Below are 13,328 nucleotides of genomic sequence, written 5' to 3'. Positions count from 1 at the left end.
GGGAGAGGGGCAGCTGCAGTGTTGGGCAGTGGGGCAGATACAGTGTAGGTAAGGGGGCAGATACAGTGTAGGGGAGGGGGCAAATACAGTGTAGGGGAGAGTGGCAGATACAGTGTAGGGGAGAGGGGCAGATACAGTGTAGGGGAATGGGGCAGATACGGAGTAGGTGAGAGAGGCCGATACAGTGTAGGGGAGAGGTGCAGATGCAGAGTAGGGGAGAGGGGCAGAGACAGTGCATGGGAGATGGGCAGATACAGTGTAGGGAGAGGGGCAGATGCAGTTTAGGAGAGAGGGAAAGCTACAGTGTATGGCAGAGGTTCAGTTACAGTATAGGTGAGAGGGGCAGATAAAGTGTAGGGGAGAGTGGCAGATACAGTGTAGGGGAGAGGGATAGATACAGTGTCGGGGCGCAGGGCAGATACAATGTAGGGGAGAGGGGCAGATACACTGTAGGGGAGAGTGGCGGATATATTGTAGGAGCGCGATGCTGATACAGTGTAAGGGAGAGAGGCAGATATAGTGGGGGAGAGGGGCGGACAAAGTGTAGGGGAAAGGGGCAGATACAGTGAAGGGGAGAGGGGCAGATACAATATAGGGAGAGAGGCAGATACAGTTTATAGGAGAGGGGCAGATACAGTGTAGGGGAGAGTGGCAGCTGCAGTGTTGGGCAGAGAGGCAGATACAGTGTAGGTGAGGGGGCAGATACAGTGTAGGGGAGAGGGGCAAATAGAGTGTAGGGGAGAGGGGCAGATACAGTGTAGGCAAGAGGGGCAGATACAGTGTAGGGGAGAGGAGCAGATACAGTGTAGGGGAGGGGGATGATACAGTGTAGGGGAGAGGGGCAGATACAGTGTAGTGGAGAGGGGCAGATAAAGTGTAGGGGAGAGGGGCAGATAAATTGTAGGGGAGAGGGGCAGATACAGTGCAGGAGAGAGGGGCAGATACGGTGTAGGGTGAGGGGCAGATACTGTGTAGGGGAGATGGACAGATACAGTGTAGGGGAGAGGGGCAGATACAGTGTAGGAGAGAGGGCCAGTTACAGTGTAGGGGAGAGGGGCAGATACAGTGTCGGGGAGAGGTGCAGATACAGTGTAGGAGAGAGGGGCAGATAGAGTGTAGGGGAAATGGGCAAATACAGTTTAGGGGAGAGGGGCAGATACAGTGTAGGGAAGAGGGGCAGATACAGTGAAGGGGCGATGGGCAGATACAGTTTGGGGGAGAGATTCTGATACAGTGCAGGAGAGAGGGGCAGATACAGGGTAGGAGAGAGGGGCAGATACAGTGTATTGGTGAGGGGCAGATGCAGTGTTGGGGAGGGGGAAGATACAGTGTAGGGGAGAGGGGCAGATACAGTGTAGGGGAGAGGGGCAGATACAATGTATGGGAGAGCACCAGATACAGTGTAAGGGAGAGGGGCAGATATAATTTAGGGGAGAGTGGCAGATACAATGTAGGGGAGAGGGGCAGATACAGTGTAGGGGAGAGGGGCAGATACAGTGAAGGGGAGGGGGCAGATACAGTGTAGGGGAGAGGGGCAGATACAATGTAGGGGAGAGGGGCAGATATCGTGTAGGTGAGAGGGGCTGATACAGTGTAGGGCACAGGGGCAGATACAATGTAGGTGAGAGGGGCAGACACTGTGTAGGGGAGAGGGGCAGATACATTGTAGGGGAAAGGGGCAGAGACAGTGTAGGGGAGTGTAGGCAGATACAGTGTAGGGGAATGGGGCAGATACAGCGTAGGGGAGCGGAGCAGAGACAGTGTAGGGGTGAGGGCAGAAACAGTGTAGTGAGAGGGGAAGATACAGTGTAGAAGAGAGGGAAAGCTACAGTGCATGGGAGAGGGGCAGTTACAGTGTAGGTGAGAGGGGCAGATAAAGTGTAGGGGAGAGGGGCAGATACAGTGTACGGGAGATGGGTAGATACAGTGTAGGGGAGCAGGGCAGATACAATGTAGGGGAGAGGGGCAGATACAGTGTAGGGAAGAGGGGCGGAAACAGTGTAGAAGAGCGTTGCTGATACAATGTAAGGGAGAGAGGCAGATACAGTGGGGGAGAGGGGCAGACAAAGTGTAGGGGAGAGGGGCAGATACAGTGTAGGGGAGAGGGGCGGATACAATATAGGGGAGAGAGGCAGATACAGTTAATAGGAGAGGGGCAGCTACAGTGTAGGGGAGAGGGGCAGCTGCAGTGTTGGGCAGAGGGGCAGATACAGTTTAGGTAAGGGGGCAGATACAGTGTAGATGAGGGGGACAAATACAGTGTAGGGGAGAGTGGCAGATACAGTATAGGGGAGAGGGGCAGATACAGTGTAGGAGAGAGGGGCAGATACAGTTTGGAGAGAGACGCAGATACAGTGTAGAGGAGAGGGGCAGATACAGTGTAGGGGAGAGGGTTTGATACAGTGCAGGAGAGAGGGGCAGATACATGGTAGGAGAGAGAGGCAGATACAGTGTAGTGGAGAGGGGCAGATACAATGTAGGGGAGGGGGAATATACAGTGTAGGGGAGAGGGGCAGATACAGTGTAGGGGAGAGGGGCAGATACAGTGTAGCGAGAGTGGCAGATACAATGTAGGGGCGAGGGACGGATACCGTGCAGGTGAGAGGGGCTGATACAGTGTAGGGCACAGGGGCAGATACAATGTAGGTGAGAGGGGCAGATACTGTGTAGGGGAGAGGGGCAGATACATTGTAGGAGAAAGGGGCAGAGACAGTGTAGGGGAGTGTAGGCAGATACAGTTTAGGGGAATGGGGCAGATACAATGTAGGGGAGAGGGGCAGTTACAGTGTAGGTGAGAGGGGCAGACAAAGTGTAGGGAGAGGGGCAGAAACAGTGTAGGGGAGAGGGGTAGATAGAGTGTAGGGGAGCAGGGCAGATACAATGTAGGGGAGAGCGGCAGATACAGTGTCGGGGAGCGGGCGGATACAGTGTAGGAGAGCGATGCTGATACAGTGTAAGGGAGAGGGGCAGATACAGTGGGGGAGAGCGGCAGACAAAGTGTAGGGGAAAGGGGCAGATACAGTGTAGGGGAGAGGGGCAGATACAATATAGGGGAGAGAGGCAGATACAGTGTATAGGTGAGGGGCAGATACAGAGTATGCGAGAGGGGCAGCTGCAGTGTTGGGCAGAGGGGCAGATACAGTGTAGGTGAGGGGTCAGATACAGTGTAGGGGAGAGGGGCAAATACATTGTAGGGGAGAGGGGCAGATACAGTGTAGGGGAGGGGGATGATACAGTGTAGGGAGAGGGGCAGATACAGTGTAGGGGAGAGGGGCAGATACAGTGTAGGGGAGGGGGCAGATACAGTGCAGGAGAGAGGGAAAGCTACAGTGCATGGGAGAGGGGCAGTTACAGTGTAAGTGAGGGGCAGATAAAGTGTACGGGAGAGGGGCAGATACAGTGTAGGGGAGATGGGTAGATACAGTGTAGTGGAGCAGGGCAGATACAATGTAGGGGAAAGGGGCAGATACAGTGTAGGGGAGAGGGGCGGAAACAGTGTTGGAGAGCAATGCTGATACAGTGTAAGGGAGAGGGGCATATACAGTGGGGGAGAGGGGCAGATACAGTGCAGATGAGAGGGGCAGATACAATATAGGGGAGAGAGGCAGATACAGTGTATAGGAGAGGGGCAGATTAAGTGTAGGGGAGAGGGGCAGCTGCAGTGTTGGGCAGAGGGGCAGATACAGTGTAGGTAAGGGGGCAGATACATTGTAGGGGAAAGGGGCAAATACAGTGTAGGGGAGAGTGGCAGATACAGTGTAGGGGAGAGGGGCAGATACAGTGTAAGGTAGAGGGGCAGATACAGTATGGGGAGAGAGGCAGATACAGTGTAGAGGAGAGGGGCAGATACATTGTAGGGGAGAGGTTCTGATACATTGCAGGAGAGAGGGGTAGATACAGGGTAGGAGAGAGGGGCAGATACAGTGTAGTGGAGAGGGGCAGATACAGTGTAGGGGAGGGGAAATATACAGTGTAGGGGAGAGGGGCAGATACAGTGGAGGGGAGAGGGGCAGATACTAAGTAGGGGAGAGGGGCAGATACAGTGTAGGGGAGAGGGGCAGATATAATTTAGGGGAGAGGGGCAGATACAGTGTAGGGGACAGGGGCACATACAGTGTAGGGGAGAGGGACAGATACAGTGTAGGGGAGTGGGGCAGATAAAGTGTAGGGGAGAGGAGCAGATACAATGTAGGGGAGAGGGGCAGATACCACGCAGGTGAGAGGGGCTGATACAGTGTATGGCACAGAGGCAGATACAATGCAGGTGAGAGGGGCAGATACTGTGTCGGTGAGAGGGGCAGATACAGTGTAGGGGAGAGGGGCAGATACAGTGTAGGGGTGAGGGGCAGAGACAGTGTAGGGGAGTGTAGGCAGATGCAGTGTAGGTGAATGGGGCAGATACAGTGTAGGGGAGAGGGGCAGATACAGTGTACGGGAGAGGGGCAGATACAGTGTAGGGGAATGGGGCAGATACAGAGTAGGTGAGAGAGGCAGATACAGTGTAGGGGAGAGGTGCAGATACAGAGTAGGGGAGAGGGGCAGAGACAGTGTAGGGGAGAGGGGCAGATACAGTGTCGGGAGAGGGGCAGATACAGTGTAGGAGAGAGGGAAAGCTACAGTGTATGGGAGAGGGGCAGTTACAGTGTAGGTGAGGGGGGCAGGTAAAGTGCAGGGAAGAGGGGCAGATACAGTGTAGGGGAGAGGGGCAGATATAATTTAGGGGAGGGTGCAGATACAGTGTTGGGGAGAGTGGCAGATACAGTGTAGGGGAGAGGGGCAGATACAGTGTAGGGGAGAGGGGCAGATATAGTGTCGGGGAGAGGGGCAGATACAATGTAGGGGAGAGGGGCAGATACTGCGCAGGTGAGAGGGGCTGATACAGTGTAGGGCACAGGGGCAGATACAATGTAGGTGAGAGGGGCAGATACTGTGTAGGGGAGAGGGGCAGATACAGTGTAGGGGAGAGGGGCAGATACAGTTTAGGGGAGAGGGGCAGGGACAGTGTAGGGGAGTGTAGGCAGATACAGTGTAGGTTAATGGGGCAGATACAGTGTAGGGAGAGGGGCAGATACAGTGTATGGGAGAGGGGCAGATACAGTGTAGGGGAATGGGGCAGATACAGAGTATGTGAGAGAGGCAGATACAGTGTAGGGGAGAGGTGCAGATACAGAGTAGGGGAGATGGGCAGAGACAGTCTAGGGGAGAGGGGCAGATACAGTGTAGGGAGAGGGCAGATACAGTGTAGGAGAGAGGGAAAGCTACAGTGTATGGGAGAGGGGCTGTTTCAGTGTAGGTGAGAGGGGCAGATAAAGTGTAGGGGAGAGGGGCAGATACAGTGTAGGGGAGAGGGGTGGAAACAGTGTAGGAGAGTGATGCTGATACAGTGTAAGGGAGAGGGGCAGATACAGTGGGGGAGAGGGGCAGACAAAGTGTAGGGGAAAGGGGCAGATACAGTGTAGGGGAGAGGGGCAGATACAGTTTAGACGAGAGGTCAGCTGCAGTGTTGGGCAGAGGGGCAGATAAAGTGTAGGTGAGGGGCAGATACAGTGTAGGGGAGAGGGCCAAATACAGTGTCGGGGAGAGTGGCAGATACAGTGTAGGGGAGAGGGGCAGATACAGTGTAGGGGAAAGGAGCAGATACAGTGTAGGAGAGAGGGCAGTTACAGTGTAGGGGAGAGGGGCAGATACAGTGTAGGGGAGAGGGGCAGATAAAGTGTAGGGGGGAGCAGATACAGTGCAGGAGAGAGTGGCAGATACAGTGTAGGGGAGAGGGGCAGATACAGTGCAGGGGAGATGGACAGATGCAGTGTAGGGGAGAGGGGCAGATACAGTGTAGGATATAGGGGCAGTTACAGTCTAGGGGAGAGGGGCAGATACAGTGTAGTGGAGAGGGGCAGATACAGTGTAGGAGAGAGGGGCAGATAGAGTGTAGGGGAAAAGGGCAAATACAGTTTAGGGGAGAGGGGCAGATACAATTTAGGGAAGAGGGGCAGTTACAGTGAAGGGGCGATGGGCAGATACAGTGTAGGTGAGAGGGGCAGATGCAGTGTAGGAGAGAGTGGCAGATGCAGTGTAGGGGAGAGGGGCAGATAGTGTAGGGGAGAGCGGCAGATACAGTATGTGGAGAGAGTCAGATACAGTGTAGAGGAGAGGGGCAGATACAGTGTAGGGGAGAGGGGCTGATACAGTGCAGGAGAGAGGGGCAGATACAGTGTAGGGGAGAGGGGCAGATACAGTGTAGGGGAAAGGGGCAGATACAGTGTAGGGGAAAGGGGCAGATACAATGTAGGGGAGTGGGGCAGATACCGTGTAGGTGAGAGGGGCTGATACAGTGTAGGGCACAGTGGCAGATACAATGTAGGTGAGAGGGGCAGATACTGTGTCGGGGAGAGTTTGCAGATTCATTGTAGGGGAAAGGGGCAGAGGACACTGTAGGGGAGTGTAGGCAGATACAGTGTAAGGGAATGGGGCAGATACAGTGTAGGGGAGAGGGGCAGATACAGTGTAGGAGAGAGGGGCAGATACAGTGTAGGGGAATGTGGGAGATACAGAGTAGGTGAGAGAGGGGCAGACAAAGTGTAGGGGAATAGAGGCAGATACAATGTATAGGAGAGGGGCAGATACAGTGTAGGGGAGAGGGGCAGCTGCACTGTTGGGCAGAGGGGCAGATACAGTGTAGGTGAGGGGGCAGATACAGTGTAGTGTAGATGGGCAAATACAGTGTAGGGGAGAGGGGTAGATACAGTGCAGGGGAGCAGGGCAGATACAATGTAGGGGAGAGGGGCAGATACAGTGTAGGGGGGAGTGGCGGATACAGTGTAGGAGAGCGATGCTGATGCAGTGTAAGGGAGAGGGGCAGATACAGTGGGGGAGAGTGGCGGACAAAGTGTAGGGGGAAAAGGGGCAGAGTGTAGGGGAGAAGGGCAGATACAATATAGGGGAGAGAGGCAGATACAGTGTATAGGAGAGGGGCAGATACAGAGTAGGCGAGAGGGCTAGCTGCAGTGTTGGGCAGAGGGGCAGATACAGTGTAAGTGAGGGGGCAGATACAGTGTAGGGGAGAGGGGCAAATACATTGTAGGGGAGAGGTGCAGATACAGTGTAGGGGAGAGTGGCAGATACAGTGTAGGGGAGAGGGGCAGATACAGTGTAGGGGAGGGGGATGATACAGTGTAGGGGAGAGGGGCAGATACCGTGTAGGGGAGAGGGGCAGATGCAGTGTAGGGGAGAGGGGCAGATACAGTGTAGGGGAGAGGGGCAGATACAGTTTAGGAGAGAGGGGCAGTTACAGTGTCGGGGAAAGGGGCAGATACAGTGTAGGGGAGAGGGGCAGATAATGTGTAGGGGAGAGGGGCATATACAGTGCAGGGGAGAGGGGCAAATACAGTGTAGGGGAGAGGGGCAAATACAGTGTAGGGGAGAGGGGCAGATACAGTGTAGGGGAAATGGACAGATACAGTGTAGGGGAGAGGGGCAGATACAGTGTAGGAGAGAGGGGCAGTTACTGTGTAGGGGAGAGGGGCAGATACAATGTAGGTGCGAGGGGCAGATGCAGTGTAGGAGAGAGGGGCAGATGCAGTGTAGTGGAGAGGGGCAGATAGTGTAGGGGAGATGGGCAGATACAGTGTAGGGGAGAGGGGCAGATACAGTATGGGGAGAGAGGCTGATGCAGTGTCGAGGAGACGGGCAGATACAGTGTAGGGGAGAGGGGCTGATACAGTGCAGGAGAGAGGGGCGGATATAATGTAGGGGAGTGGGGCAGATACAGTGTAGGGGAGAGGGGCAGATACATTGTAGGGGAGAGGGGCAGATACAGTGTAGGGGAGATTGGCAGATACAGTGCAGGAGAGAGGGTATGATGCAGCCTGGGGGAGAGGGTCAGATACAGTATAAGCGAAAGGGACAGATAGAGTGTAGGAGAGGGGCAGATACAGTGTAGGGCAGAGGGAAAGATACAGTGCAGGGGAGAGGGGCAGTTGCAGTGTATGGGAGGGGGGAAGATACAGTGCAGGGGAGGGGGCAGATACCGTATGTGGAGAGGGGAAGATACAGTGCAGGGGAAAGGGAAGATAGAATGTAGGGGAGAGGTGCAGATACAGTATAGGGGAGAGGAGCAGATACAGTGTAGGGGAGAGGGACAGATACAGTGTAGGGGAGAGAGGAAGATACAGTGTAGGGGAGAGGGGCAGATACAGTGTTGCTGAGTGGGGCATATACAGTGTACGACAGAGGGGCATATACAGTGCATGGGAGGGGGCAGATACAGTCTAGGGGAGAGGGGTGGATACAGGGGTAGGGGTGGATACAGTGTTGGGTAGTGGGGCAAATAGAGTGTAGCTTAGAGGGGCAGATACAGTGTAGTGGAGTGGGGCAGCTATGGCATAGGAGAGTGGGGCAGATTCAGTGTAGGGGAGAGGGGCAGATACAATGTAGGAGAGAGGGGCAGATACCATGCATGGGAGAGGGGAAGATACAGTGTAGGGGAGAGGGGCAGAAACAGTGTAGGGGAGAGGGGCAGATACAGTATAGGAAAGAGGGGAAGATACATTTTAGGGAAGAGTGGCATATACAGAGTAGGGGAGAGGGGCAGCTACAGTATATGGGAGGGGCCAGATACCGTGCAGTAGAGAGGGGCAGATAAAGTGTATGTGTGAGGGACAGATACAGTGTAGAGGAGAGGTGCAGATACAGTGTAGGGATGAGTGAAAGATACAGTGTCGGGGTGAGGGACAGATACAGTGTAGGCGAGAGTGGAAGGTACAGTGTAGGGCAGAGGGGAAGATACAGTGTAGGGGAAAGGGGCAGATACAGTGTAGGGGTGAGGGGCAGACGCAGTGTATGAGATGGACAGGTACATTGTACGGGAGAGTGGCAGATACAGTGTAGGGGAGAGAGGGCAATACATTGCAGGGGAGAGGGGCAGATACAGTGCGGGGGAGGGGCAGATACAGTGTAGGGGCGAGGGGCAGATTCATTAACGGGGAGAGGAACAGATACAGTGTAGCAGAGAGTGTCAGATACAGTGCAGGGAAGAGGGGCAGATACAGTGCAGGGGAGTGGGGAAGATACAGTGTAGGGGAGAGGGGCAGATGCATTGTATGGGAGGGGAGAGGATACAGTGTAGGGGAGGGGCAGATACAGTATAGGGGAGAGGGGAAGTTACAGTGTAGGGGAGAGGGGCAGATACAATGTAGGGGCGAGGGGTAGGCACAGTGTAGGGGAGAGTGGCAGAAACATTGTAGGAGAGAGGGGCAGATACAATGTAGGAGGGAGGGGTGGGTGCAGTCTAGGGAGAGGGATGGATACATTGTAGGTGAGAGGGGCAGATACAGTGCAGGAGAGAGGGTATGATGCAGCCTAGGGGAGAGGGGCAGATTCAGTATAAGCGAAAGGGAAAGATAGAGTGTAGGAGAGGGGTAGATACAGTGTAGGGCAGAGGGAAAGATACAGTGCAGGGGAGAGGGGCAGTTGCAGTGTATGGGAGGGGGGAAGATACAGTGCAGGGGAGGGGGCAGATACCGTATGTGGAGAGGGGAAGATACAGTGCAGGGGAAAGGGAAGATAGAATGTAGGGGAGAGGTGCAGATACAGTATAGGGGAGAGGAGCAGATACAGTGTAGGGGAGAGGGACAGATACAGTGTAGGGGAGAGAGGAAGATACAGTGTAGGGGAGAGGGGCAGATACAATGTAGGGGCAAGGGGCAGATACAGTGTAGGGGAGAGTGGCAGATACAGTGTAGGAGAGAGTGGCCAATACATTGTAGGAGAGAGGGACAGATACAGTGTTGCTGAGTGGGGCATATACAGTGTACGACAGAGGGGCATATACAGTGCAGGGGAGGGGGCAGATACAGTCTAGGGGAGAGGGGTGGATACAGTGTCAGGGGTAGGGGTGGATACAGTGTCGGGTAGTGGGGCAAATAGAGTGTAGCTTAGAGGGGCAGATACAGTGTAGTGGAGTGGGGCAGATATGGCATGGGAGAGTGGGGCAGATTCAGTGTAGGGGAGAGGGGCAGATACAGTGTAGGAGAGAGGGGCAGATACCATGCATGGGAGAGGGGAAGATACAGTGTTGGGGAGAGGGGCAGAAACAGTGTCGGGGAGAGGGGCAGATACAGTATAGGAAAGAGGGGAAGATACATTTTAGGGAAGAGGGGCATATACAGAGTAGGGGAGAGGGGCAGCTACAGTATATGGCAGGGGCCAGATACCATGCAGTAGAGAGGGGCAGATAAAGTGTATGTGTGAGGGACAGATACAGTGTAGAGGAGAGGTGCAGATACAGTGTAGGGGTGAGTGAAAGATACAGTGTCGGGGTGAGGGACAGATACAGTGTAGGCGAGAGTGGAAGGTACAGTGTAGGGCAGAGGGGAAGATACAGTGTAGGGGAAAGGGGCAGATACAGTGTAGGGGTGAGGGGCAGATACAGTGTATGGGAGAGGGGCAGACACAGTGTATGAGACGGACAGGTACAGTGTACGGGAGAGTGGCAGATACAGTGTAGGGGAGAGAGGGCAATACAATGCAGGGGAGAGGGGCAGATACAGTGCGGGGGAGTGGCAGATACAGTGTAGGGGCGAGGGGCAGATACATTAATGGGGAGAGGAAAAGATAGAGTGTAGCAGAGAGTGTCAGATACAGTGCAGGGAAGAGGGGCAGATACAGTGCAGGGGAGTGGGGAAGATACAGTGTAGGGGAGAGGGGCAGATGCATTGTATGGGAGGGGAGAGGATACAGTGTAGGGGAGGGGCAGATACAGTATAGGGGAGAGGGGAAGTTACAGTGTAGGGGAGAGGGGCAGATACAATGTAGGGGCGAGGGGTAGGCACAGTGTAGGGGAGAGTGGCAGAAACATTGTAGGAGAGAGGGGCAGATACAATGTAGGAGGGAGGGGTGGGTACAGTCTAGGGAGAGGGGTGGATACATTGTAGGTGAGAGGGGCAGATACAGTGCAGGAGAGAGGGTATGATGCAGCCTAGGGGAGAGGGGCAGATTCAGTATAAGCGAAAGGGAAAGATAGAGTGTAGGAGAGGGGCTGATACAGTGTAGGGCAGAGGGAAAGATACAGTGCAGGGGAGAGGGGCAGTTGTAGTGTATGGGAGGGGGAAGATACAGTGCAGGGGAGGGGGCAGATACCGTATGTGGAGAGGGGATGATACAGTGCAGGGGAAAGGGAAGATAGGATGTAGGGGAGAGGTGCAGATACAGTATAGGGGAGAGGAGCAGATACAGTGTAGGGGAGAGGGGCAGATACAATGTAGGAGAGAGTGGCCAATACATTGTAGGAGAGAGGGACAGATACATTGTAGCTGAGTGGGGCATATACAGTGTACGACAGAGGGGCATATACAGTGCAGGGGAGAGGGGCATATACAGTCGAGGGATGAGGGGTGGATGCAGTGTCAGGGGTAGGGGTGGATACAGTGTCGGGTAGTGGGGCTAATAGAGTGTAGCTTAGAGGGGCAGATACAGTGTAGTGGGGCAGATACGGCATAGGAGAGAGGGACAGATACAGTGTAGGGGAGAGGGGCAGATACAGTGTAGGGAAGAGGGGCAGGTACAGTCTCGGGGAGAGGGGCGGATACAGTTTCAGGGATAGAGGTGGATACAATGACGGGGAGAGGGGCAGATACAGTGCAGGCGAGGGAGCAGATAGAGAGTAGGGGAAAGGGTCAGATACAGTTTAGAGGGGACGGGCAGATACAGTGTAGGGGTGAGTGAAAGATACAGTGTCGGGGTGAGGGACAGATACAATGTAGGCGAGAGCGGAAGATACAGTGTAGGGCAGAGGGGAAGATACAGTGTAGGGGAAAGGGGCAGATACAGTGTAGGGGTGAGGGGCAGATACAGTGTATGGGAGAGGGGCAGACGCAGTGTATGAGACGGACAGGTACAGTGTACGGGAGAGTGGCAGATACAGTTTAGGGGAGAGGGGGCAATACAATGCAGGGGAGAGGGGCAGATACAATGTGGGGGAGGGGCAGAAACAGTGTAGGGGCGAGTGGCAGATACATTAATGGGGAGAGGAAAAGATACAGTGTAGCAGAGAGTGTCAGATACAGTGCAGGGAAGAGGGGCAGATACAGTGCAGGGGAGTGGGGAAGATACAGTGTAGGGGAGAGGGGCAGATGCATTGTATGGGAGGGGAGAGGATACAGTGTAGGGGAGGGGCAGATACAGTATAGGGGAGAGGGGATGTTACAGTGTAGGGGAGAGGGGCAGATACAATGTAGGGGCGAGGGGTAGGCACAGTGTAGGGGAGAGTGGCAGAAACATTGTAGGAGAGAGGGGCAGATACAATGTAGGAGGGAGGGGTGGGTACAGTCTAGGGAGAGGGGCGGATACATTGTAGGTGAGAGGGGCAGATACAGTGCAGGAGAGAGGGTATGATGCAGCCTAGGGGAGAGGGGCAGATTCAGTATAAGCAAAAGGGAAAGATAGAGTGTAGGAGAGTGGCAGATACAGTGTAGGGCAGAGGGAAAGATACAGTGCAGGGGAGAGGGGCAGTTGCAGTGTATGGGAGGGGGGAAGATACAGTGCAGGGGAGGGGGCAGATACCGTATGTGGAGAGGGGAAGATACAGTGCAGGGGAAAGGGAAGATAGAATGTAGGGGAGTGGTGCAGATACAGTATAGGGGAGAGGAGCAGATACAGTGTAGGGGAGAGGGGCAGATACAATGTAGGAGAGAGTGGCCAATACATTGTAGGAGAGAGGGACAGATACAGTGTAGCTGAGTGGGGCATATACAGTGTATGACAGAGGGGCATATACAGTGCAGGGGAGGGGGCAGATACAGTCTAGGGATGAGGGGTGGATACAGTGTCAGGGGTAGGGGTGGATACAGTGTCGGGTAGTGGGGCAAATAGAGTGTAGCTTAGAGGGGCAGATACAGTGTAGTGGAGTGGGGCAGATATGGCATAGGAGAGAGGGACAGATACAGTGTAGGGGAGAGGGGCAGCTACGGTGTAGGGAGGAGGGGCAGGTACAGTCTAGGGGAGAGGGGCAGATACAATATCAGGGATAGAGGTGGATGCAATGATGGGGAGAGGGGCAGATACAGTGTAGGCGAGGGAGCAGATAGAGAGTAGGGGAAAGGGCCAGATACAGTTTAGAGGGGACGGGAAGATACAGTGTAGGTGAGAGGGGTAGATACAGTGTAGGAGAGGGGAAGATACAGTGTAGGGCAGATGGAAAGATACAGTGCAGGGGAGAGAGGCAGTTACAGTGTATGGGGCAGATACAGTGTAGGAGAGAGGAGCAGATACAGTGTAGGCACAAGGGGCAGATACAATGTTGAGGTGAGGGTTAGATAGAGTGTAGGGGTGAG

At 54.6% G+C, this 13,328-nt stretch overlaps 1 protein-coding gene across 6 annotated transcripts in view; it reads left to right on the top strand.

Annotated features, from left to right (window-relative positions):
• LOC147090484 (neuroligin-1-like) overlaps positions 1-13,328 on the top strand; it is a 1,435,039-nt gene that overhangs the window by 554,237 nt on the left and 867,474 nt on the right. The gene's annotated exons all lie outside the window — the stretch shown is intronic.

Source organism: Somniosus microcephalus, unplaced genomic scaffold (assembly GCF_052327205.1).
Source record: "Somniosus microcephalus isolate GS21.2 unplaced genomic scaffold, FLI_Smic_1.0 unresolved_chr4, whole genome shotgun sequence".
Taxonomy (NCBI): Eukaryota; Metazoa; Chordata; class Chondrichthyes; order Squaliformes; family Somniosidae; genus Somniosus; species Somniosus microcephalus.
The sequence above is the reverse complement of the archived record's forward strand: the minus strand, read 5'-3'. Positions and strand labels throughout refer to the sequence as shown.